The sequence below is a fragment of the Hirundo rustica genome, chromosome 1 (assembly GCF_015227805.2).
Source record: "Hirundo rustica isolate bHirRus1 chromosome 1, bHirRus1.pri.v3, whole genome shotgun sequence".
In the NCBI taxonomy this organism is placed as follows: Eukaryota; Metazoa; Chordata; class Aves; order Passeriformes; family Hirundinidae; genus Hirundo; species Hirundo rustica.
In genome coordinates, this window is record NC_053450.1 from 4,284,025 (window position 1) to 4,306,683 (window position 22,659).

Below are 22,659 nucleotides of genomic sequence, written 5' to 3' on the forward strand. Positions count from 1 at the left end.
TAATACTTCTAGCATTGCTAACTATAGATGAGTAATTCTGATGGTCTTTAAAAATAGCTCAGGCAAAAACCTTCCCCATCTACACAACTAATGCACTTATAGCCACCACATCTTGAAATTCTCTGGTTTCTTTTAAGGGGTCTCTATTCCAGCATTTGAAGCTTACTGAAACAATAAATATGGCAACGCTGCCATTTCTGATGGAGTGAGGAGCTCAGGATTGGTTAGTGTTAATTTACTCCTTGAGGTGGTTTGAATTTTGACAAAAAATGTGGTGTTTTGCTGTTGCTGTTTCAGTTTGCCGGCTGAGCTTTTTTTTTTTTTTTTTTTTTTTTTTTAATGCCTACTGCCTCTGCTCAGCAGTATAAAAGCACAATTGCTTTTTATTGCCATTCTCTCCCAGCACAAGATTGTGTCTGTGTCTCTTACACACTTGTCAATCTGGAAACTTCGTTTACAATTTGCCAGAAGCCCTCAGGGCATATTTCTTGCAGTAGCCTACCCTCTGTCTCACAGAAGAAGGGAGAGATTCACCTTTGGCTGTGTGGGATGGCAGGGAACCAGCCCGCACCCTCCTGTGAGGGTTCTGCAGGGGCTGGTGATGATGTGGTAGGTGGGCTGCATGTTTTCCTTTCTGTCCCATTTTCAGTGGGACTATGACAGCAAGCTGCAGGATCCCAGGGCAATCCTATATCTCAGAGAATTGTATTTGCTGTTCTGGGGACTGTGGCACCACCTGAAATCAATCCTCTGCTCATCCCAGTGCTTTTCCCTTCTCCTTCCTTACAGTGCTCCGGCTCCTCATCACATTTTCACTCCTAGCTGGGTTCTGGGCCCTTCTGCTCCTCTTGTCTGCCTGGGCACCAGCCTATTTTCAGTCCCATAATTGTCCCTCCCAGACAAAAGAAGCAAACTCAGGAAAAAATTTGGCTCAAAACCTGGGATGGAGTGTCCTTGCTAGACTGAAAGTTCTAGAAAGACTGAAAGACTTTGTGCAATATACTCTGCTGAAACTGCAGCTCAGCAGGCACAAGGAGAGTGGACAGGACACTGCTGGTAAGTGAAGCATGGAGGTGAGCATGGGGGTGCTAGAGAATTGTCATGAAAACAGTGAAATAGTTTAAGTCTATGGAAGATTTGCTTCCCTAGATTTATTTTAAATTACTTTATATCTGCTTCTTCCCTTTGTGTTATTCCTTCAAACAGCAGAATCAACTTCGCTGAAATTTCCTGAGGATCCTACATTTCCACAATCAGAGTATACATTTAAGGGAAAATGTTTAAACATTCTAAGCTTGCTGTTTGCAGATAACAGGGTGTGATAAGAGACTTTCTCTTGATCTCAGTGGAAGTTGAGGACAAACAGAGAAGGCTGTGGCAGAAACACAAGGGACAAAGAAGAGAGATCAGCCAAAATATGTAAGATCAGTGAACACGTTCTGTCCTGCCTCAATGGCTCATTTTTCCTTGCTGTCCTCCAGAAAACAAAAGGTGCTTTTTTTCTGCTCTGCAAGTACAGCCTGTGTCTCACTGAAGTTGAGATGGAGGAAGGGAAGGTTCGTAGAGGAGCTGAGAAGTGAAAGGAAAATTCTGCTCATGATTAATTTCTGTGCTTGAAACTTGAAATCCAAGGTTCAAATGTCATTTAAAGGATTGTGATTACAGCTTGAGGTCTTTCTTAAGGGATTTCTGCCTACAGAGATGAGTAAGTGCCACACAGCACTTGCAAAAGGACCAAAGAAGGATGGATGCCTAATCCCTTACTTTTTTTTTTTTTTTTTTTAGATCATGTTGAGTATCTATCCCACATTTTATATGCCTTTCTAGACCTTATGCAATCTTGTATTCAACAAATTCCTTTGCTTGGTTACAAAGCAGGCAGTTATTTTCAGCAATAAGCAATGAGAACAGCAGATATTTTTGATCAATATTTCCCCAGAAGAATTTTCATTCTGCAAACTGCTTTATCATCCCACTAATGCCAGCAGACCTTTAGGGAAAGCAGAGCACCAGGGCACTGCTATTACTGAGCATTCCCTGTGTATGTTCTGTTCTAGGGTCAGTGTGGTAAGAGCTGTCTCTCACTTTATCCAACACAATTCCAAGCTGGTACTCAGCCACTGAAGCCTCTTTCTGTGACATCTTCTCATCATGCCACTTCTATTTCTTACTTCTCTTAAAAAATGAGCACTTCATAACTCAGCTGTTATCTGCCTTTAGAATGTCTGAAGTCAGAAATCATGTAGGTGCATGCTTTTTTTTTTTTTTTTTTTCCTTCCCAGATGCATTATTTGAAATTAAAAAAACAGATTTTTTTTTTAAGCTTTAGATTTATCTAGGCATCTGTATATCTATATATTTATATCTCTCCCCATTCTGTGGGCTATTTTTAGATGCTACTGCTGGGTACCATGAGATACTGCATGTGAACAGGTTGATGTATATTGCCTTTCCTTGTTTCTCATCTTCTACTGCAGCTGTAAAAAAGAATGTGGCTTGAAATAAATCTGAGTTACTCACATTATGATTACTTAGTAGAGTCAATCAGTTTTCCAAAAACGTTTTGATTGATTTTATACAGGAAAGTAACTCTCTAGATAGAGAACTAAGTGGAGAGAAGTCAGATTTATTATTGTATTTGTCTGTATCTCTTTATAGAGCTGCTTGAGTCTCAGACACTGAAAAAAACCAAAGCAAACCCAAGCAAAATATTTGAAAACAATGCCAGGAAAAAGTCTTGAAAAGCTACCTAATTACACCTTTGAAGAAAAGAAAGGCTAGTAGATATTCTTTAGCCTTCTCAAGCATAAAGTTACAAATAAAGAATCTGTTCCTCTTGTGTTTTATGAAATGGGTAGAGGCCTTTGGTGATTAAATTCCATGTGGGTTTTGAATTTTTACTCCACTTTTTTTTCTGTTTACCTCCCTCAAAGCTTCTCCCTCTTCCACACCCATGTAACATCAGTGACACTTTATTGGGAAGATAGGCCAAAACCTCATTATTCTGCTCTGTGCTGTTTTGGAGTTAGTTTTCTTCACAGTAGCTGTTTTGGTGTCATGGTTTTGATTTGAGATGCCAAGAGTGTGGGTTACACAGTGATGAATAAGATATTAAACTTCCAGGAGAGATGAACCCAACTATCACTTTATTCAACCACCTGAAAGGAGGTGGGGCAGGCTCTCCTCCCAGGCAGCAAGTGAGAGAATGAGAGGAGATGGCCTCAAACTGCAGCAGGAGAAGTTCAGGTTGGACATCAGGAAGAATTTTTTCACTGAAAGGATGGTCAAGTGTTGGAATGGGCTGCCCAGGGAGGTGGTGGAGTCACTGTCCCTGGAGGTGTTTAAGAAAAGTCTGGACATAGCACTCAGTTCTCTGGTCTGGTTGATGAGGTGGGGTTTGGTCAAAGTTTGGACTTGATGACCTTGAAGATCTTTTCAAACCTGAATGATTCTATGTCTTTATGAATTGTCCAAAGGGATATTCCATACCATATGGTGTCATGCTCAGCATATAAAGCTGGAAAGAAGGAGGAAGGAAGAGGCGTTTGGAGTTATGACATTTGTCCTCCTCAGTCAACATTATGTGAGATGAAGCTGTGCTGTCCTAGAACTGTCTGAGGCAAGCTCAGTTGACCAGAGCCTGGTGCTCATAATGCCAAGGTTGTGAGTTTGATTCCTATGTGGACCATTCACTTAAGAGTTGGACTTGATGTTCCTTGTGGGTCCCTTCCAACTCAGAATATTCTGTGATTCTGAAATTCAAAAAATCTGCCTGCTGATGGGACTTAGTGAACAAATTCCTTATTGTGCTCTGCCTGTGCACACAGGTTTTATTTGTCTGCTAATCTCTCTTTATCTTAACCCACAAATTTTCTTACTTTCACCCTTCTGATTCTCTCCCCCATCCCACTGGAAGGGAGTGGCTGAGTGTCTCTGTGGTGCTCAGATGCCTACTGGGGTTAACCTAAGATATTCTTCCCATTTCCATGTTCTTTTGCCCCAGTGCAGCTGAGCAAGCTCAGCTTGGCAAGAGTCCTCTGATGGCTCAGAAGGTGGGAAGTGAAGAAATGTTGGACAGCTGTGAGAGGAATGAAGGGCCACAGGAATCCTTGCTGGATGTTGCACTGGAACTTGAGTGTGGCTGTGAGTGTGTTACCAGGGGCTATTTTGTAAAAAAATTGGGCTGAAAGTCTTTTTGGGGAGGAAATATACAAATCACATTGTCACAAGCAGATAAATGGCTGAAGGACAGAAGGTCTGGAGCAACCAGAGGGTGCAAGTTATTTTTGTGGAAGGAAGTGGAACAGGATGTTCCCAAGCTACTAGAAAAATAAGGTGGGAGACGTTGATATGAAGCAAAGGTAAAAGAAGGTAGGACGAGTCTTTATGTAACCTGTACAGGAGCCTCTCCTGACTTCCAAGCCCACCCTAGATGTCATCTTGTGGTGTTTCTCCATGTCATATCTGTCAGCCCCTGTTCTAGTAATTCTAGAATGCAGACAAGAAAACTGCACTCAGCACTGCAGTAGTGGTTCCTCCACTGTTAGTAAAAAATGCGCAATTCTTCACTTCTACTGCTATTTATGTTCTCATATGAGTACATCTTTTATCTGAGTGGGGGGAAAAAAAGATACACCCACCAAATCATGTTATAATCTCTCAGCAAAGTTCTTAATGAGTGTTCCCTGCAAAGAAAGAAAGAAATGAAACCTACTATGTTTTCTTCCTTTGTTTCCTTATGCAATTTTACGAGAAGCATTGCTCTACACATTATCAGCACTATAAATCTAATACTCCTTAGAAACACTTGTTCAAGAGATAAGAGCCAGGAACAAAAATATATAAAAACTTGATGCTGGGTCTGCAACCGCTGCTGTACAACAGATCATGGGAGGGTTTTGTTTCTCTGTATTTCTCCTCTCAGGGAATTTATAGCTTTTGCTATGACAGATAAAAATATTTTTAATAATCTTGCAACAAGGAATTTGGTGTGTGATCCTTAAAACTAAGGCAAGACAAAATCTCTGCTTCAGGAGCCTGGTTGATCAAAGGATGCATCTGAAACACCTCTGGTGCTGCCGGGTACAACTCCACTCGTTGGAGGCTCACTTGTTTCGTATGAGTGCAGAAAAACAAGCAACATTTAATGCATTAATGTATTCACATCCCATCCCTTTTTACACTTTGTTTCCTGTTCTTATTATAAAGCATTGTCATACAACTGGATCTCTTTACTTCGTGGTTCATTAGCTCCTTGCCAAAGCACTCACAGGATTACCAAGAGCCAAAGTAGATTCACTGTTTGCACAAACATACACACACATGCACACAGGCTATTTAGATGGATTTATTATTCATAAATTACTCTTAATTTATGTTCATCAGTCTGAATGATTGTGCTCCCCTGTTATAAGTAGCATTAAGTTATTTCTTGAAATACATTACCATCGCTTGTTTTTCCGTGTGTGTTTCCCCTACAGTTTGAAAACAACATCCTCTTGTTGCTGGAACAGTTGATGAGATTTTGATATTGCTCAGCCTGGTGTTAACTCCATAATCCTGGCTGCTGCCCCAGTCAGGGCTCTTCACCTTTCATAAGAGAGGAACAGTATGGGACAAAACTGTACTGAGAAAAAATGTCTCACAGGGAAATAAAATTATTGGGATCCACCTTGGCTTGCATTTCCAGAGGCTTCATACATGTGGTTCCACATCTGCATTCCAGGCTGAGCCTTGCACTTCCAGCAGTCTCTTTGAAAGGTGGCTCCTATCTTAAGGAGGGTGGTTATGTCAGTATTGCACATAGACATTTAGATCCTGAAGATGAGAGGGATTAATCTGCCTTTGGCATTTCCATCTCCTAGCATGTGTGCTCTTAGCTTTCATGTGTAGCTTTTATCGATCCCTTTCAGAAAAATCCTTTCCCTGTGCTGACACCCTGAGCACTTTTCCAAGTGCAAGGTTTCTACTATAAAACCACCCACCAAAATAGGATTTGCCATTCTGAATCTCACAGTGGCTAAATGAACCTTTGGGAGGTCTTGGCTGGAGACAGAGGGTCAGTGCAGAGGGTTGGGGCAAAAATTTGTTTTTCCTATGGGCTGCCTCATAGAATTTAATGCCATTTCTTCACAATGCAGGCTCTGCAAGCAGCCCAGGCTCCAGTGTCTGAAAATGAGTCTTTGGATCTGGTACCTGCAGAGGCAGCTGGATCTTTCCCACATTTTTCACTAGAAGGTGCTTATCTGTAATGTCTTTACCTGGGCAGTCAGTTTGCCCTCCTCTCCCTCTTCCTTAACAGACTGCACCATAAATTTTTTTTTTTTTTTTTTTTTTTTTTTTTTTTTTGCTTGTAACACAGTAAGGAAAGAGGCAAGAAATATCAGGGGAAAAAAAAAATACGAGCAGCCAAGAAAAAGAAAAGGCAAAACAAATCCTCCCACCGAAGCAGAGATCTCAGAGCTCATTTATTTCAACTTTCAACTTACACTGAGATTTTCCAATTTGCTGACGTTGAAAAGTACATTGAATCTTGGCTGAAGTACAAGTTCTAAAACACTTTTTTTTTTTTAAGCGGAATTGATATCCCCAGTTGTATGGGAGACAGATAAAAGTGCAGGCAGATGAAGCCTGCCCTATCCAGGGCAGGGAATTTGCAAGCACTATGATAAATTTCAGAGGAGAGTTGTTTTCTTTGAGTTTCAGTTGTATTGTGATATTGAAAACCTTCAAAGCTAATTTCCTTGTTGTCAGAACTGTGATGGAGGAAGGAGACATTGCTGGGCTATTTACTTCATTGCTACTTTTTCCATCCTGTTTTCAGCATCTGGAATCTTTCTTGGTGACGCTTGGCTTGCCTAACAGTGATATTAAACTGTTCTGCCAGTCTGTTACCTCTCATCAAATAGGGCTTCCTATTGGAAGGAGAACCACAGATCTACTGTCAAAAGTGTATTCTTCACTCTGCTGTGTTTTAGACTTGTTTTCTCCACTTGAGAACTGCTTCAGCCACTTGCCATGCATCTAACTCAGGTGAGCCCCAGCAACACAGCAGGAACCAACATTGGGCAAACCAAATTAAGGGTCTGACTCACAGCTGTTCTGAGGAGCAAGCTGAGAGGTTATGACAGATCCTTGTGGCTTGGTTCAAGCAGTCTTTGTCCACATAAGGAGAAGGACTTGCTGTGCAGTGGTTGCCTACCTTGCCTCATTGCCATACTCTGATGCTGGACTTCACAGGATTAGCAAAGGTCAGCGGGCTCATTTCCCAGTTAGGAAGAAAACTTACACTTATTTATGATTACTTAAAACTCACATAGATTTTTCCTGACCTTCACCTGCTGAAGATAATCAGAGCTCTGCCACTGCCCTTCCTGTTCCACGAGGGCATCTCTGGAGTTCATCTCTGTGAGACCACAGTTTGAAGAGATGAAGTTGAACCTACCCCACAGTCCTGTCTTTAAACAACGAAGTTATGAATATCCTGTAAGACCCACAGATTGTATATTTCCTCTACTTATATAATTTTCCTTCAATTTGTTCTGCTACTATTGTATTCTTATAATTGATTTTTAACTTCAACCAGATATGTAGGTCTCCTTAAACTTGAAATGCCTTGGCTCTCTTTTATAATTTTTCTTATCAAGTGTACCAGGTGCACAATCCCATGTTGTGGCTCTGGGGCTTCAGGGGGGTCTCTCTGAGGAGAGTTCAGAGCTGCCCCGTATCAGACAGATGGTCCCAAGGGCTCCAGCGGTTCCACCTTACAATCTGGGGGTGCTGGGGGTAAAACAAGTTCTGGAGAGGGCCAAAGGCAGCAGTGGCAGAGCAGGAGTGAGCAACAGTGTGGAATTTCAGCCCTTAGCCAGGGCTAATCTGACCCATCATGACAAATCTATCATGTAATTAAAAGCACTTATTAATTTTCTTTGCTTCTTAGGCAATATCTTTCCTTATGATTGTGTGTGCACAGCTCCAGTAGAATTGCTCAGTTTTGGCTCTTCTGTTGGCAGCAGAACCCCATCTCCTCAGTGCTGTAAGATGGAGTGACTGGACATCGTTGTTGTATTAAGGTAAACGCCCCAGGAAAAGTGAAACTTTGCTGGTAAAGCAGCTTGTGTAGAGAGACACTCAGACCTCTTGAGAAATGTTTAGCATCACAAATGCTTTTGAAAACATGAATGACTGATACACCCTGAGGACTTGACTGGTCTGACTGTTTCTGGGAAGTCTTACAACCTCTATAATGTCTTCAGAGTACCCTTTCATGACAATATTCCCAATAGGAAAGCATATTTAGAATTAATGTGACCCTCTAAGGACTGGAACTGCTGCAGCTCTCTCTGTTTTGTGCTAATGCAATTTCTTTACCTGACTGCTCATGCTTTCAAGATCAAGGGACCACATCATTATACTGACCATTTATCTTACTAATTTTTCCCTACAAGCCAGAAAAGGATCTGTGATGGCCAGAATTTCTCCTGAAAAGCCTAGAAATCATTCTGACAGAACACGTTTGTCTTGCTCAGATCTCTACCCCAGCTGGCTGTATAGATTAAAGAAGATGTTTTAAGATGCTGAGCTCTTGCTCCTCTTCTGCAGCAGGAGTTAAGGGCAGAAGGGTCTCAGTGATGTGAGTTTGTTCCCTGCCCACTATGCAGGAGATAAAAGCCAGGGAAATGTGATAAGCTAAGCTTGAAATTGTGCCCTGCTGCATTCCTGTTTTAGGTTCAGCAGGCAAGGGGCCACCGTGCCTCATGAAAGGCATCTAGGACCACTTCAGAGTTCCTAACCCATCCTGCCTGTCCTGCAGCTCCTGGTGCATACCTGTGCAGCAATCCTGAATGTCAATGGCATCTTAAGTGTTGCTACACACTTTTTGGGCAACTGAATTAAGCCCAAACATTCAAAATGTAAAAAAGAAACATATATCTTCCACTCAGGCTTTCCCCAGAACTCATGCTTCCACTTAAAAATTTTAGTGTAAAGGAAAAAATTGTCTAAGCTTTTGCTAATGTTGAGATTAACAGAGTAGGTTAGTATTATTAAGTATACAAATTCATAGCAATCCCAATAATTGAAATATCTTCATGACATTGCCATGAATGTGATTTGAGAGGAGCCTGACTGGAATTGGATATTTCATGGAAAGAGGGCTGTATCAATAGATGACAAAGGTCTAGTGCTGAGCAATATGCTATAGTCCCTCAAAGAAATGATTGGGTAATCTATTTGAAATCCAGATAAACAGAGAAAGGCTCATGTATTAACAGTGGAGAGTCTGTGCTATGCTGTCTGTCTGGAATTTTGCCAGTCTCATACTGGTGGTTCTTTCCTTGGACAAGAATGGTCACGAGCAGCTTGAGACATGCAAACTCTAAAGAAAATGTGAGGAAATGAAATCCAAAGTATTATTTTCACTGGGGGCCAGTAGCAGGAAAATACTTTAGTGAAGCAGAGAACAAGGTAGAAGAGCATGAAGTCCAGGAAATTTCCCTAGGAGTGAGAGAAAGGCCCAGGTAAATAGGGAATAGTATACAATAGAAATGAAATTGGAAGACAGGTGAGGTCAGGGAGAAAAAGATTAAGTGGCAGGATTAGTGGGCATGGATCTAAATTTTGTGTTGGGGCACCTAAAATCTATCACCTGTTCGGCCATAATTTCCTCTCAAGTAAATTACTCGCTTTCTCTGGACATCTAATTCATTTTCTGCCCCTTATTTCAGGGCCTTTAGGTGTGAGACTCATACAGCAATGCCCCTCTCGTGTAGCTGTGTGAGGACTGGCCCATCAGAGTCCTGCTCAGTGACACAAATAGCAAGGACAGAGCCCAGCTGAAGGGAAACCTATTTCTTGGAGAGATCTGGGGTCCAAAACAAGCAGGAGGAGGGTGGGAGTGAACATGAACAGCTTGATATAAAGAGTCCCTGTGTTGCTCAGTGCACCAAGATCCCTTATGACTTCATGGATCAGGAGTTGTCTGGGGTTGGCAAATGCATCTGTGGCCCTTGGAAAAAACCCAGAAGGGCTCAGTTCTGCAGAGTGGCTTCAGAAGGTCAAGAGGCAGACAGCTTACTCTTCACTTTCCTAGTGTTACTCCGACATGATTACTATCCATGAATCTGAAGTAAAGACATCAGAAAGTCACTGGAGAAACAACAGCACCTCTATTAGAAGGTGTGGTGGAACTTACTGTGGAGAAATCTGACTAGGTGTGATCATGGACTTCTCTCCCATCTCTACTCGTTCCCTTTTCTGAGTCCTTCATGCTGGGACTTGTTGCCCACCATGCTCTGCCTGCCTGGATCATACACTTTTAGAAACCTCCCAACGTGAAATAATAATAAAAACCAAATGAAAGAGGTTATTGAAAACATTACAGGCCATAAATTTAATAAATGTTGGCTCCTGTCACTATAGTCTCTAGTATTTATAGTTTTATATACTGCCAACAGATCCAAGTGTTTTGTCTTTGACAAACATTTCATGCAATCATAAATTAACTTATTTCTCAGCAAAATCTGACATCAGCAGTTAAAATGTCAGTATATAGAAGTAGTAGGGCTGGCAAATCCTCATCTCATAAAGAAAACAAAGAGCCTAAATGCATCCCAGACAGTGAGCTAAGTGTGCCTGAGCTGAGTCTGCTATCAGGGGCCACATTGGTCATGGAGCTGACAAGTGGTGATTCTACAGTTCAGGCATCAGCCAAAATGACTCTGGACATGTTGGCCTTATTAATAACCCTGCACAGGTATGCAGGAGCAGCTCCTGGGCTTTCAGTAGAGCCAGGGATCTTAAAGCCTCTCCATCTTTTTCTTTCTGGCTTGTGTTGAGCTCCATGCATTACTGGTTAAGTCCTAAGAGAAGTTCTGCACCTGTTTTTTTTTTTTGTTTGTTTGTTTTTGGGTTTGTTATTGTTTTTCCCAGATATAGTGCTGATAAAAACAAAATTTAGACCGATGGATAATCAATTTATCCCCTTCATGCTAGGATTTACCCCCTTTCTAATTGAGTAGGACACTTTGGGGAGATAGATCTGCTGCCATGTCTTTTGCAGAGGAATCAGATCTGCCCTGAGCTCTGCACAAGCCCATGAAGTCCTCTGTTTGTAGCTATAATCTATATGCATCTTTTACTCTGAGCAGCTTTAAAAACTCTGTAGTTTAGTCTCATTAGTTTTTCCATTTCTCACACTTCCTTGGGGAGGACATCCTTCCTATGGAAACCCACCTAAACTTAGTGCTGTTAAAAAAGCATTTTAACATGATTTTTTTAAAAAGGGGGAACAATTCACTCTTCTGCAAAACACATCTCTTATAGAGCAGATAAATGAAATTAGAGAGATGAGTGACTCCTTGGAGGAGCTGGGGTGGAAGGCAAGAGCAAGGAAAAGTACCCAGGCTACCCAGGTACAGTTGTAGTTGATATGGAGATACAGAGGCTGTTGAGAGAGACGAGCTTGAGACATTTGTGGGCCTACAGACCCACCTAAGTTCTTCCAGAAGCCTTGATATTAACAGGTATCCCCCAAGCTCAGACTTGAAGTTCTGAGCTTAAAGGTGAGTAGGAATTTATTCTCTGCTCCAGTCAGGCAGCTCTTACAGAAAATACCTGCTGTTAGTACCAGGGAGTGATGTACAGGGAGAGCCCAGCCGACACTGGCTGGACATCAAACTGGCCACAAGTGTGTCACATCCAGGATCTATGAGCATGTTAATGGATTTATTGGGAGACTGGTTTTCTTGCTGTAGCACTGTACCAGCATAGCTGCGCATTTTCACCTGGCAACAGATTTGCACCAAGGTAAATGTGAGCAGGACGGAGCAAATTTTGTTTACTGCTATATGATGGAAGGGACTGCTTTTTATTTGGAATGGGCAGTGTGAGGGGATCGTGACAAAACTCTGCTTGTAATTCACTTAGTGCCCACTGCTTAAACTTCAGTACTTAGTGCCATCTTAGACTTTTTGGCACATCTCACCTGGTCTCTGTTGTCTCCCCCAAGACCCGCATCATCTCTGGATGCCAAGGACGTGGTGGGGTATTTCACAATGTTTTCAGAACTGAAAAAAACCCTGAAGTTCTATGGAAGCATTACCAAAAAACTTTGTCTGTGCTCTGGAACTGAGTTTTGAATGACTAAGGGATTTGTGACCCAGGAAAATTCTCCAGTGAGGAAAAGGTTTCCATTATACTCTCTTGACTGCAGATTTCAGCTTGCATGGGGAAGAAGAAAATATTGGCTTCCTGTTTTGGGAGCCAGAATGGAGCAACTCCCTTGTGCATTTCAGGAACCAACCAACAACAACCCCTGTATCTTTTATGATTTCCAGCCTGTTTGTTTGGGGACTGGTGTGACAGAGATAGATATTGAATTAAAAATAGCCACCATACAGTCTATGCAGAATTAAGTATTAAAAAAAAAATTAAAAAAAAAAAAAAATCATCTTTTAACAAGTGGCAGCCTTCAGATTTTCTAGTGACAATAAAAACAGTATCATGCCCATGCCTGGCATTTTTTGTTCAGTGTTCCTGCTTCACCTAATGTCTACACTCATTCATCATATCTTTTCAACATTTTGGCTTTCCTCCCTGGCAGGATAAGTCTGCCTTTTTTTTTTTTTTTTTTTTCCCTCTGAAAGGGATAGAGTATAATAGGAACCATCTTTGTTTAGTTTCAGGGAAATACACATGGAGATAAATAGCACCTGAATCAATAAAAGGTAAGACCACAGGTCTTGCTGTTTAAAGCTTTGAACATCACTTATTTATCCATTCTTCCAAAGTAAAAAAAAAGGTGATTTTTTAATCATTTGACAATGGTTATAGACATATGTTCAGATAAGGCCTTTGTTTGTTTATCAGTGTCTCTAGTGTGATGTGTTCCTCTTGTCATCACTTATTTAATACAAAAATACAAAGCATTTCAAGATCTTTTCTCTCAGCCACTTAATACAGTATAATTCTCAAAGTGCCATTGACATCTCAAGAACATTGATTTTTTTTTTTTTTTTTTTTTTTTTTTTTTTTTTTTTTTTTTTTTTTTTTTTTTTTTTTTTTTTTTTTTTTTTGGTTAGGGAACCAAAGGGAAGCCAGATGGAAAGCAGGGTGTAAGGGTAGGTAATAATTTCCTGTAGCAGAGCTAGGCTAAGCACTGATTTGGCAGAGCTTCCCAGCTTTGGCTCCAGTGATTCCGGACCTTTTTTGACTTCAGACCCTGCGGAGAAATCTTATCACCTGACTTCGATTTTGGGCTACTGCTGTTGACCACCCGAGAGGAAATAAAGAGGAGCACAAGAAAGATGTTTCAAGAACAATTTTTTGGCACTAAAGGAGTATAAAAAGGTTAGTCTGGCTTGTGTGCTGTCTGCTCCTTAATAATTTCTGTTTTCTATTAAAATGAGCTCATTCTAATAATGCTGTGGATTCAGACTTCCCACTGGAGACTCCAGACACTGCCCAGGTATTAATCCAGTATCTTAAAGGGTTAAAACCAGAATAAAAATCAGCGGAAACAAAACAAAACAAAACAACAACAACAACAACAAAAAACCAAAAAACCACAACCAAACCCACCACAAAACCACAAAAAAACCCTACAACAACCCAGTATATTAATTTCCATTTCCCCTCCACAATACATAAAGTGTGGGAGTATTTAGAAACAAAAGTGACTTTTACTCTTAAAAACTGCTTTGTTTTTACCACAGCTTGGTGGTGGGTATAGTTTTGTGCTATTTCATAGTGTAGAAAAACAGAACTGAAAGAAACTAAGAGACTTGCCATGGTATCACACAGTGGGGAAAAATAAGACCATTCTCTAAGCTGCTGGACCTTTAGCATTATGGAACCCATAGGAATTAAAAGATCTTCTTTCAGAATGAGTCTGGAAAACCCCAACACAGCTGAAAGTGACCATGGGGTGAGGCCAGACCCATCTGTGTTGTAAATTCATCAGCTCAGATGATAACTAGAGCTAAACCACAGCCAGGAGTACGAATGCTTTCTAAGGTAGTGCTTTTCCTTTTTCCCTTAGTAAATCTATGCCTGCTTGCTTAATGGGTTCCCTATGTTCTGATGTATCTGAGAGAAGTTTTGGTCACACAGTTCCTTGGTGCTCCATTAAAAGTGAACATGGGAGGCCTTGGCTGTTTTATCCCGGTGTTCTGTTTGTCTTGGAAATCCTTGAAAATCCATCATAATCCAGGTCATCTCAAGCAATTATTCTGTGCGTTTAAATGCTTCTCTGAAATGGGATTGTTTCCACAGCTGGACTCAAGTGGCTTAGCTAAGTACAGACTGTACTTCAAATTCACAACTTGAACAAGTGGTTACCACTTGGACTTGTCTGGATTGTTGTATTTGCACACAAATCAATTGCAGGAGAGTTGAAGAATCCATTGAAAGTGTTTGGCTGATTAAAGAACTGGTCACACCAAAGGGAACATGCATGCACTGGACTGGATTAGTTGGTTCAATAAGTTCAACTCCTTACAATTATTACCAAATGTATCATAAATTTGTAGTAGAGAAAAGTCTATAAAAATTTATTCCACATGCCTTCACAGGCCAATAAAACATTTATAACAGTCTGTGATAAGGCTTACAATAAAAAATCAATTGCCAGTGTTATAGTATGGCATGAAAAGAAGACCAAAGGCTTTGCCATGATATCCTCCAGTACTTACAGGAAGCAGGAGAGCAAAAATTATATGGACAAGGGCAAAAATCCCACTCCAGCACTCTGCACCACTCTGATGTATGGGACATTCTGAACATGAGCCAGCCTGTGCCCAGGTGGGCAGGGAGGCCAGTGGCATTCCGGCCTTCGGTGTCAGCAATAGTGTGGCCAGCAGGACCAGGGCTGTGATTGTCCCTCAGTGCTGGGCACTGGGGAGGCCACACCTCCAATCCTGTGTCTAGTTCTGGGCCCCTCAATTCCGGAAGGACATTGAGGTGCTGGAACTTGTCCAGGAAAAGGCAGCAGAGCTGGGGAAGGGTCTGGAGGACAAGTCTGATGAGGAGAAGCTGAGGGAGGTGGGGGTGCTCAGCCTGGAGAAAAGGATAATTGGGGAGACCTTATCACTCTCTACAACTCCCTGACAGGAGATGGGGGCAGGGGTCAGTCTCTTCTCCCAGGCTACCACTGACAGGACCAGAGGAAATGGCCTCAAGCTGTGCCTGGGGAGGTTCAGGTTGGACATCAGGAAGAATTTCTTCACAGAAAGGCTTGCCAAACATTTGAATGGGCTGCACAGAGAGGGTGGAGTTTCCATCACTGGATGTGGCACTGAGTGCCACTTGTGACATGGTGGTGTTCAGTCGAAGTTTGGACTTGTTGATCTTAGAGATCTTTTCCAACCTAATTGATTCTGTGATTCTGAGATCACTTATCACCTATGTCTGTCTGCAGCAATCTGGAGGGATTCAGAGAGAGGCAAAATCTTCCCCTAAAACATCCCAAGGGACAAATTATACCTAAGAAGGAAAGAGTTCTTTCATCACACCTCTAGGCAACTGGTAGAAACCCTGAAGAATGATAATTATACTATATTTAACAATTTAGTCTTCATGCTCAAACCAGTGACATCACCTGACAGCATCAGATATTTCAGAGGAAGTTGAAAGGAATGAAGTTGACATGTAAACAGAGATTAGAGAATAAGAGCAGTGGGGAAAGCTCCATTTGACATGCAGGTCCACATCCTCTCTGCTCCTCCTATGACATGAAAATACTGTGGTCAGATGATCCATAGGGAGGAAACAAAAGAAAGGAAAAGACGACATACTGTCTGTTTTATGAGGAGATAAAATTACTCCATGGTTCTGCAGAGGTAAGAGTATGGCACGGACATTTGAAATGTTTATATATGTATGTATGTTTGCAATTGCAAATATGTGCAAAAGACATTTAATCAGAGTAGAGGCAGTCTCAGAAAGTTCCCATTAGTGAAGTATCTTCTGATTGTAGAGGCTTATAATGAAGTTAATGAGAATAACACTTTAATCATGGATAGCTGCTGCTGTGGAGAGTATAATAACCACATTATTTAGGCTGGATTTTTCCTCTGACAAACACAAATATAGATCATAATGGTCAGAGGTTTGGTTCCCAATTCTCAACTGAGTCAATTAAAAACAGAGTAGGAGAGTTCTTGCTGAGAGATGAATGGACACGAACTCCTTTGAAAGAAAAATCTTTTTTGTTCACATCTTTACATATTGATTTAGGAACTTAACATTGGCTACTAAATTTGAATTAGGAGCCAAAAGATACTGTTCTGCTTTCTGAACACAGTTAATGAATTAATCTTCCCCATATGCCCTCAAGGTAAGTAACAATCATTATTTAAATTTTAGAAATGCAGATAGCTAAGGACAAGTAATTTCTGAAGTATCCATCAACGTGCTTACTTCAGGATATCTACCATTTGGTCTTCAAGAGGCTTGTTCAGCATTCTTTTGACAGAAGGTGCACATATAAGGTCAAAGAAGGAGATCTGGAAAAACACAATAAGCATTTCCAATTTAGGTGTCAGGAGATGAAAAACTGGATATCTGTGCCCCCTGACCTGCCACTTTGCATGATGTGTAAAAGGAAGCATGTGGCATTCTGAGCTGTTTGGAAGACCAAGATGTGTTGAAAGAAAGGCTCTTTAGGCAGGAGACCAGCCAATATGGAAGAAGTGCTATACTCCCAGATCTGAGGCTGGTTGTTGGTCCTACCCATGTTTAAGAATCTAACCTGAAGATGCAACATCTTCCACAAGAAATCTTCTCCAAAATGAAATGTAATGAAGATGTTGAGTTGGTAGAAGAGCGTCGCCTTGCAACATCAAACTTACTGTCTTAAAACTATAAAAATATATTCTGACTTTTATGCATGGTATTCAGATTTCTTGGAGTATGACAGCAATGTACATTGAAGCTGTATGAGAAAAATTTGAGGAGAAATTTTAAGAAGTTGGAATCCCCATGCTTACTGTCTTCCTCTTGGACGGGTCAACAGCTGCTGTCAGCACAGCCTAGAACTCACTTGGATGATGTCCATGGAATTGGGTTTAAGCCCTAACAAAAGAAACCACTGGGAGGAAACATTTTCTCATTATTCACAACGTAGATAGAAGACATGAAAGTGCTCATTCCTCAACTTGTTTCAATAGCAGCAGCTGGTGGTTTTTCCTTGCAAGAGTGATGAGGATACTGCACTGGAAAGTGTTATCTTTCCAGGGCCCTGAATTCCCTGTAAAGGATAACAGCACTCCTTTTGTACCACACACCATCCTAAGGACAGAAATTTTAATTCTGGACAGATTCCATTACTTACCTTTTCTAAATTATCTTTTAATAGTGCCTATTACAGCTGCCAGCCTTCTCCATGCCATCTTGCAACAAAAAGCACTGATAAGGTTTCAAAATCTTCTTCCAGAAGTATGCCACTACTTGGATGAGAGAGGTGAGCAGTACAAGGGACTCTGTGGTCCTCCACATGTGTCTGGTTTTTTGCTTTAATTTTTGAGCTGACATTCAAATGTAAAGACCTTAATCTTCAAAGTGAAACAGACACAAATTATTTAATTGGTAACTGCTTTAGGAATGGAGCTTGAACTTAGCCTAGTTCAAAAAAAATTATTTTCTTTACATTTCAAAAGAAATTCAAAGAAGAAACAAACTTTCCTAAGGTGATGTACTCAGAGTATTTGGAAAATGTTAAGGAGCGTTTTAAGATGTCACTTTTTATCTTTAGCTACAACACAATTCTTTCCTAGTTTTGTGGCTGCTAGGTTATATGCAGAATTTCTAATCAGATTGGAAGTGTCTTGAAAATAAGTGTCAGTGAACTGGAATGGAAATCATAACCTTGCAAACAGATGTGCAATTAAATGCACAGCCACGACAACCATATTTTTAGCCGTTACTGGAAAAACCTCAGCTTTCCCTTTCTGAGCAGAGATCCCTTTTGATTAAGTGCCTCTTTCAGGTCAACACATCTGAGTGAAGCTTAAATTTCCATGATGAATATATTGAAGTCCAAGTTCAGATCTATCTTGTCAGATGACCTCCTTAATGACTGCAGACAAATAGCAGTGACACATTAGAAAGTTGGCTGAGAATATGCAATACTGGAGTTCTCATTATTGCTTCTCTGAGAGCAATTTTTATGACACTGATGGCAGTGATATACCTTTAGGTCTGTGACTGCACTATATTTTTTAATTTAGTGTTATGAAGAGCTTAAATTTGAGAAGATGAGTTAATTATTAGCCACATATTATTTTAACCTCCCATTTTTGTGCAAGGTGCACGTCTCACTGAAAAATCTTGCCCAGGTGCTGGCCCTTGAAGAGCAGCACAGAGGAAGCACAACCCAGTCACACAAGTCGTAGAAGAAAATTAAATGTGACCACAGATATTAGTGTTGAAATAGATTTATTGGTGATGGACCTGAACTGACATTTCCCCAAGCCCACTGGGGTTTGTGAATTTAACTGATTTGCTCAGGGAGCCTTTTTTCTCCAATACATTTTATGCTGTGTTTACACCCAAGTCTGACCCAGGTGTCACTTGGTCAATTAATTTGTTTGTTCTCCTACTCTAGTTCTATGGTTAGATGCCATCAAGAGGGTGGTAGGTGGAACCCCCAACAACCTGTGCTGTGGAGAGTCAGTCAAGTAAGCAGTGCTGCTTTCCCAGAGCAAGCTGAGCTGGCTTTCAAGAGGTCTGGGGTTACATTTTGTGAGCATCCTTGAAAAGATGGAGGTGGAGGAGACAGAAGTGGTGACTTCACACTTCAAAATTATGTTCTCTTTAGCAGAAAAATGTGATTCAGGAAGAGAAACAGGTATGACTTGATTGGAGGATAGATGTGTACAGCTCAAATACCTGTGCCTTGATCACAGTGGTTTTTTTTCCCCCTCTTTGCTTTTTTTCCATGGCCTGGGTGTGTAGTTCTCTCAATTCTTCAGGACTTGGTTGAGGTGCACTGATGTTGTCTGCTCTGCTGACAGGTTTGAGGAGCCAGTGGCATCTATGGAGGTGGAAAGCCTGGACAAGAGTGATAGCCTCTATCCCTACCTGAGAGAGATGTTATTGAAGGTTGCAGGAGAACAATAAAAACTTAAACTCCTCATGGGTTTCTTTGTCCATAGGAGTGATTCAAAAAACTATTTTTCATTTGTAAACAGGGATTTATACCTGTATCAACATCACCAGAACAAAAGCAAATGAAATGAACTTGAAATAAGCCTCACACGGTGTCCTGAATGCAGAAGCTCTGCAGTCTGTTGTCAGTGGCCTTCCAGTTTGACAGCAACTATTGTTCTCATGTAAGTATTTCATTAACTCAAATTTCTACCAAGCTGGTGAGTCACTCCTGGCTTCTCCTTCATGATTTGTACCAGATTAAAATGCCTCAGTAATAAACACCTGATTTTAATCTCAGTGCTGCAATAACGTATTGTGAACATATATTAGAAACTATTACACAGTGTATTTACAACACCAAACAGCTTTACAATAAATTATGGAACAGCCCTGTCATAAAACATAAAAATAATTATTCTTCAGATGAATATACCATTGATATTTTGTCATTGTTCATTACGCTTTAGAGCACAATACATGGTCATAAATATTGCTCAAAAGACTAACACAGCACGTGACAGGTTGTACAGTAGTCTCATTGATATCATTCTTTTCCTGCACATGGATTAGAAAACGTTATTTAGAAGTACTTGAGCTTGCAGAAGGTCAGTCCAAATAGGGAAGTCTCTCTTATGTGAGCAGGGCTTTAGGTAGATGCCTGCTGAATGGGAAATTCCTGTGGGACCAAAAACCTTTGAAAGATGTGATGTGGCTGGCTGTTTTTCCCAAGCCAGACCTAATGCAGTGTTCCAATTATGTGGTAATGGTGAATGTATATTACTGAGCAGTACACACTGTATATGTTGTGTGCAACGGGCAAAGAGAAGGTCAAGGCAGTAAAATCCCTTGGGCTTTCTGTAGGAGCAGCTCTTGGCTGTTCCGTGCTGATGAAATTCCAAAGTTTTGTTACAAACAAGCAAGAGAAATTGAAAGTAGTTTCTTCGGCTTCCTAGCATTAAAGCTTGCCTGTCCCCAGGATGACTCTCCCTAGGTACTGGCATGTTTTCCTGCTGGTATGGTGTGCTCTGCATTAATAAAGGCTTCTTGTTTGACTTTATCATTAGGGTTTTATTTTACTTTTTGATTGTAGTGACTAAATATAACAATAAATGATTTAAAGAGGAGACAGAAATAAGTGTTAGGGAAAACAAACAGCCTCCCCCCTGCCAAAATGCTGAGTGGTGTAGCAGAGAATGGTTGAAAGAATCAGATTTAATTAGGGTTCCTTTCAGCACTGAAGATTCCATTTATGCACACTATTAAAATAATCTTCTGCATTAATACTAATTTACATCATCAAAATAGCACTTCATCTATTATTCATAGGACATTGTAATTTCTCCCGACTGAGAGGCTGAAGCGCAGTAAGACTCTTCTGCTAAATACTGAGCAGAAATCAAGATATCTGTGACGGCTTCAGTTTCCTTTCTATCACATTAGATATCCCACAATTTCCTCTCCTCTCTTCTATATGTGTAATGACCACTGAAAAGACCATAATATTTATTATGCTCTTTCTATGTCCTTTATGGCCAAGGATCTCTCTGTCACAGGCTTCATGTAAAATCAGTCTCCCCTTACCTGCTGTCCAAGTGCAGCCTCATTCAGGGCAGGTAAAGGAGCTTCTTAATCAAGAGAATAGCTCTTGAAGGAGAACAAACAAAAATCTCCTTTTTCTCAAGTTTGAAGGGCAGTGGGAAGAATTGATGTGCAGAGTGCAACACAGCTGGAATTTCCTGCATTCTTACCGTGGAGGTGGCAAACTCTTGCTTTCTGTACAAGAAAAAGTGTTGGATGCTGTTCTGCAGCTTTCATTCTCTGTGCCATGTTCTCCATGTCTCCGTGTGTGTAGGATGTTGGTGCAGCTCCCTGCTCTAAATGGGCATTCTGGTCCCAGTACATGCCAGGCTGGGGCCTCTGCCTTTATGAGTACCCGGTCCTAATGGATGTCATGCTCATTTTAGATTTCTGAGCCTGACTCCTATTGTGCTAAAAAGACATAACAGAACTGTCTTTGAGACTACCTCGGCAATACAGAAGGGTCTTTCATCAGTGCAGTTTTCATCTACTTGAAATCATGATTCTCTGAAATGTTCATTTATCCATTTCTAGAAGTGAAAATGAGAGCTTCCAAATCACCAATTAAGGTGATAACTTGCCTATTAGGCTGAAAAAAAGAGGAGATAGAGATATTTGAGCATCAAGAATTGAGCCAGTTGAGCATAGGCTTATACCTTCTGCTCCAGTGGAGGGAAGGGCAGATGACCTTGCACCACCTTCATGTTTATTGGTGGAGTGAGTCACTCTGTTCCTACTGATTAATGTAAAGGAAAAAATAATTGTCTACAAAGATTGTTGTTAACGACTGAATAGCAAGCTGGAGGGAGGGAGGAAGGGAGGTAGGTGGGATGTATTTTTTCTTTTGATAAAGAAAGATGGCCTAAACAGAGGTTTCATGTGTCAGTTGAAGATGGAAAAAAGACCTCACACGGAATATTGTGGTTTTGGGACTCTAGTACTGCTTGTTGGTTTAGAGTCTTCAGCAAAGTACAGTATGACTCTGCAATGTTTGAAGAACAGTAATCATGGAGGCTTGGAAATCAATAACTAAGACAAAGTAATTCCAGCCTCAATAACCCTAAATATCAGAAATGTTATAAAAGAGATTATTATTTTCCCATGAGTTGAAATGTTTTGCTTTATTATCCTTGTAGTTTTATTAATCTCTGTAAAGTTTTTTTTTTGCAACTAAGCTGGTGTTATTTAAAATTTCCTGTTTGCCATATTCTTGGCTTTTTAGAATACGTTAAGCACTGTAGAGGAGATTACAGCAAAGTGTGACTAAATTGGTCATCATGAAACTGCTTGTGGGAAGAATGCTTTGATATCGATTTAAATGTTGAGGCGGTGTAAACCTCTGGAAGGAGATTGAGTTTCCAATACACTTAGAAAACCATTATCTAACGTGCTATGTATAGATTTACATCACTGATTTCATGCTGCTACATGTGATCCTAATAACATAATAAAAGATGTCTGATGGAGTCAAGATTAGGCTTTAGAGTGGATTTATTTGATTTAAATGAATATATGAGGGAGAAAAGATATGTTAATGTGCTCTGCATTATTTCTCACAGTGTGAGTTCCGTGAACTTCCCGAGATCTTTGTTAAGTTACCAATGCTTGGCAATACAACAAAACAACAACGTGCACTCGCAGCCCAGAAAGCCAACTGAATGCTGGGCTGCAGCAAAGGAAGGGTGACCAGCAGGTTGTGGGAAGTGATTCTCTCCTAGTATTCTGTTCCACTGAGAGTCCACATGGGTCCTCAGCATAGGAATGACATGGACCTACTGAGGCAAGTCCAGGGGAGGCCATGATATTATCAGAGGGCTGGAGAACTTCTCCTGCAAAAACAGGCTGAGAGAACTGGCGTTATTCAGTCTGGAGAAAATAAGTCTCCAGGGAGACATTTTTGCAGCCTGCCAGTAGTTCAAGATGGCCTACAAGGTT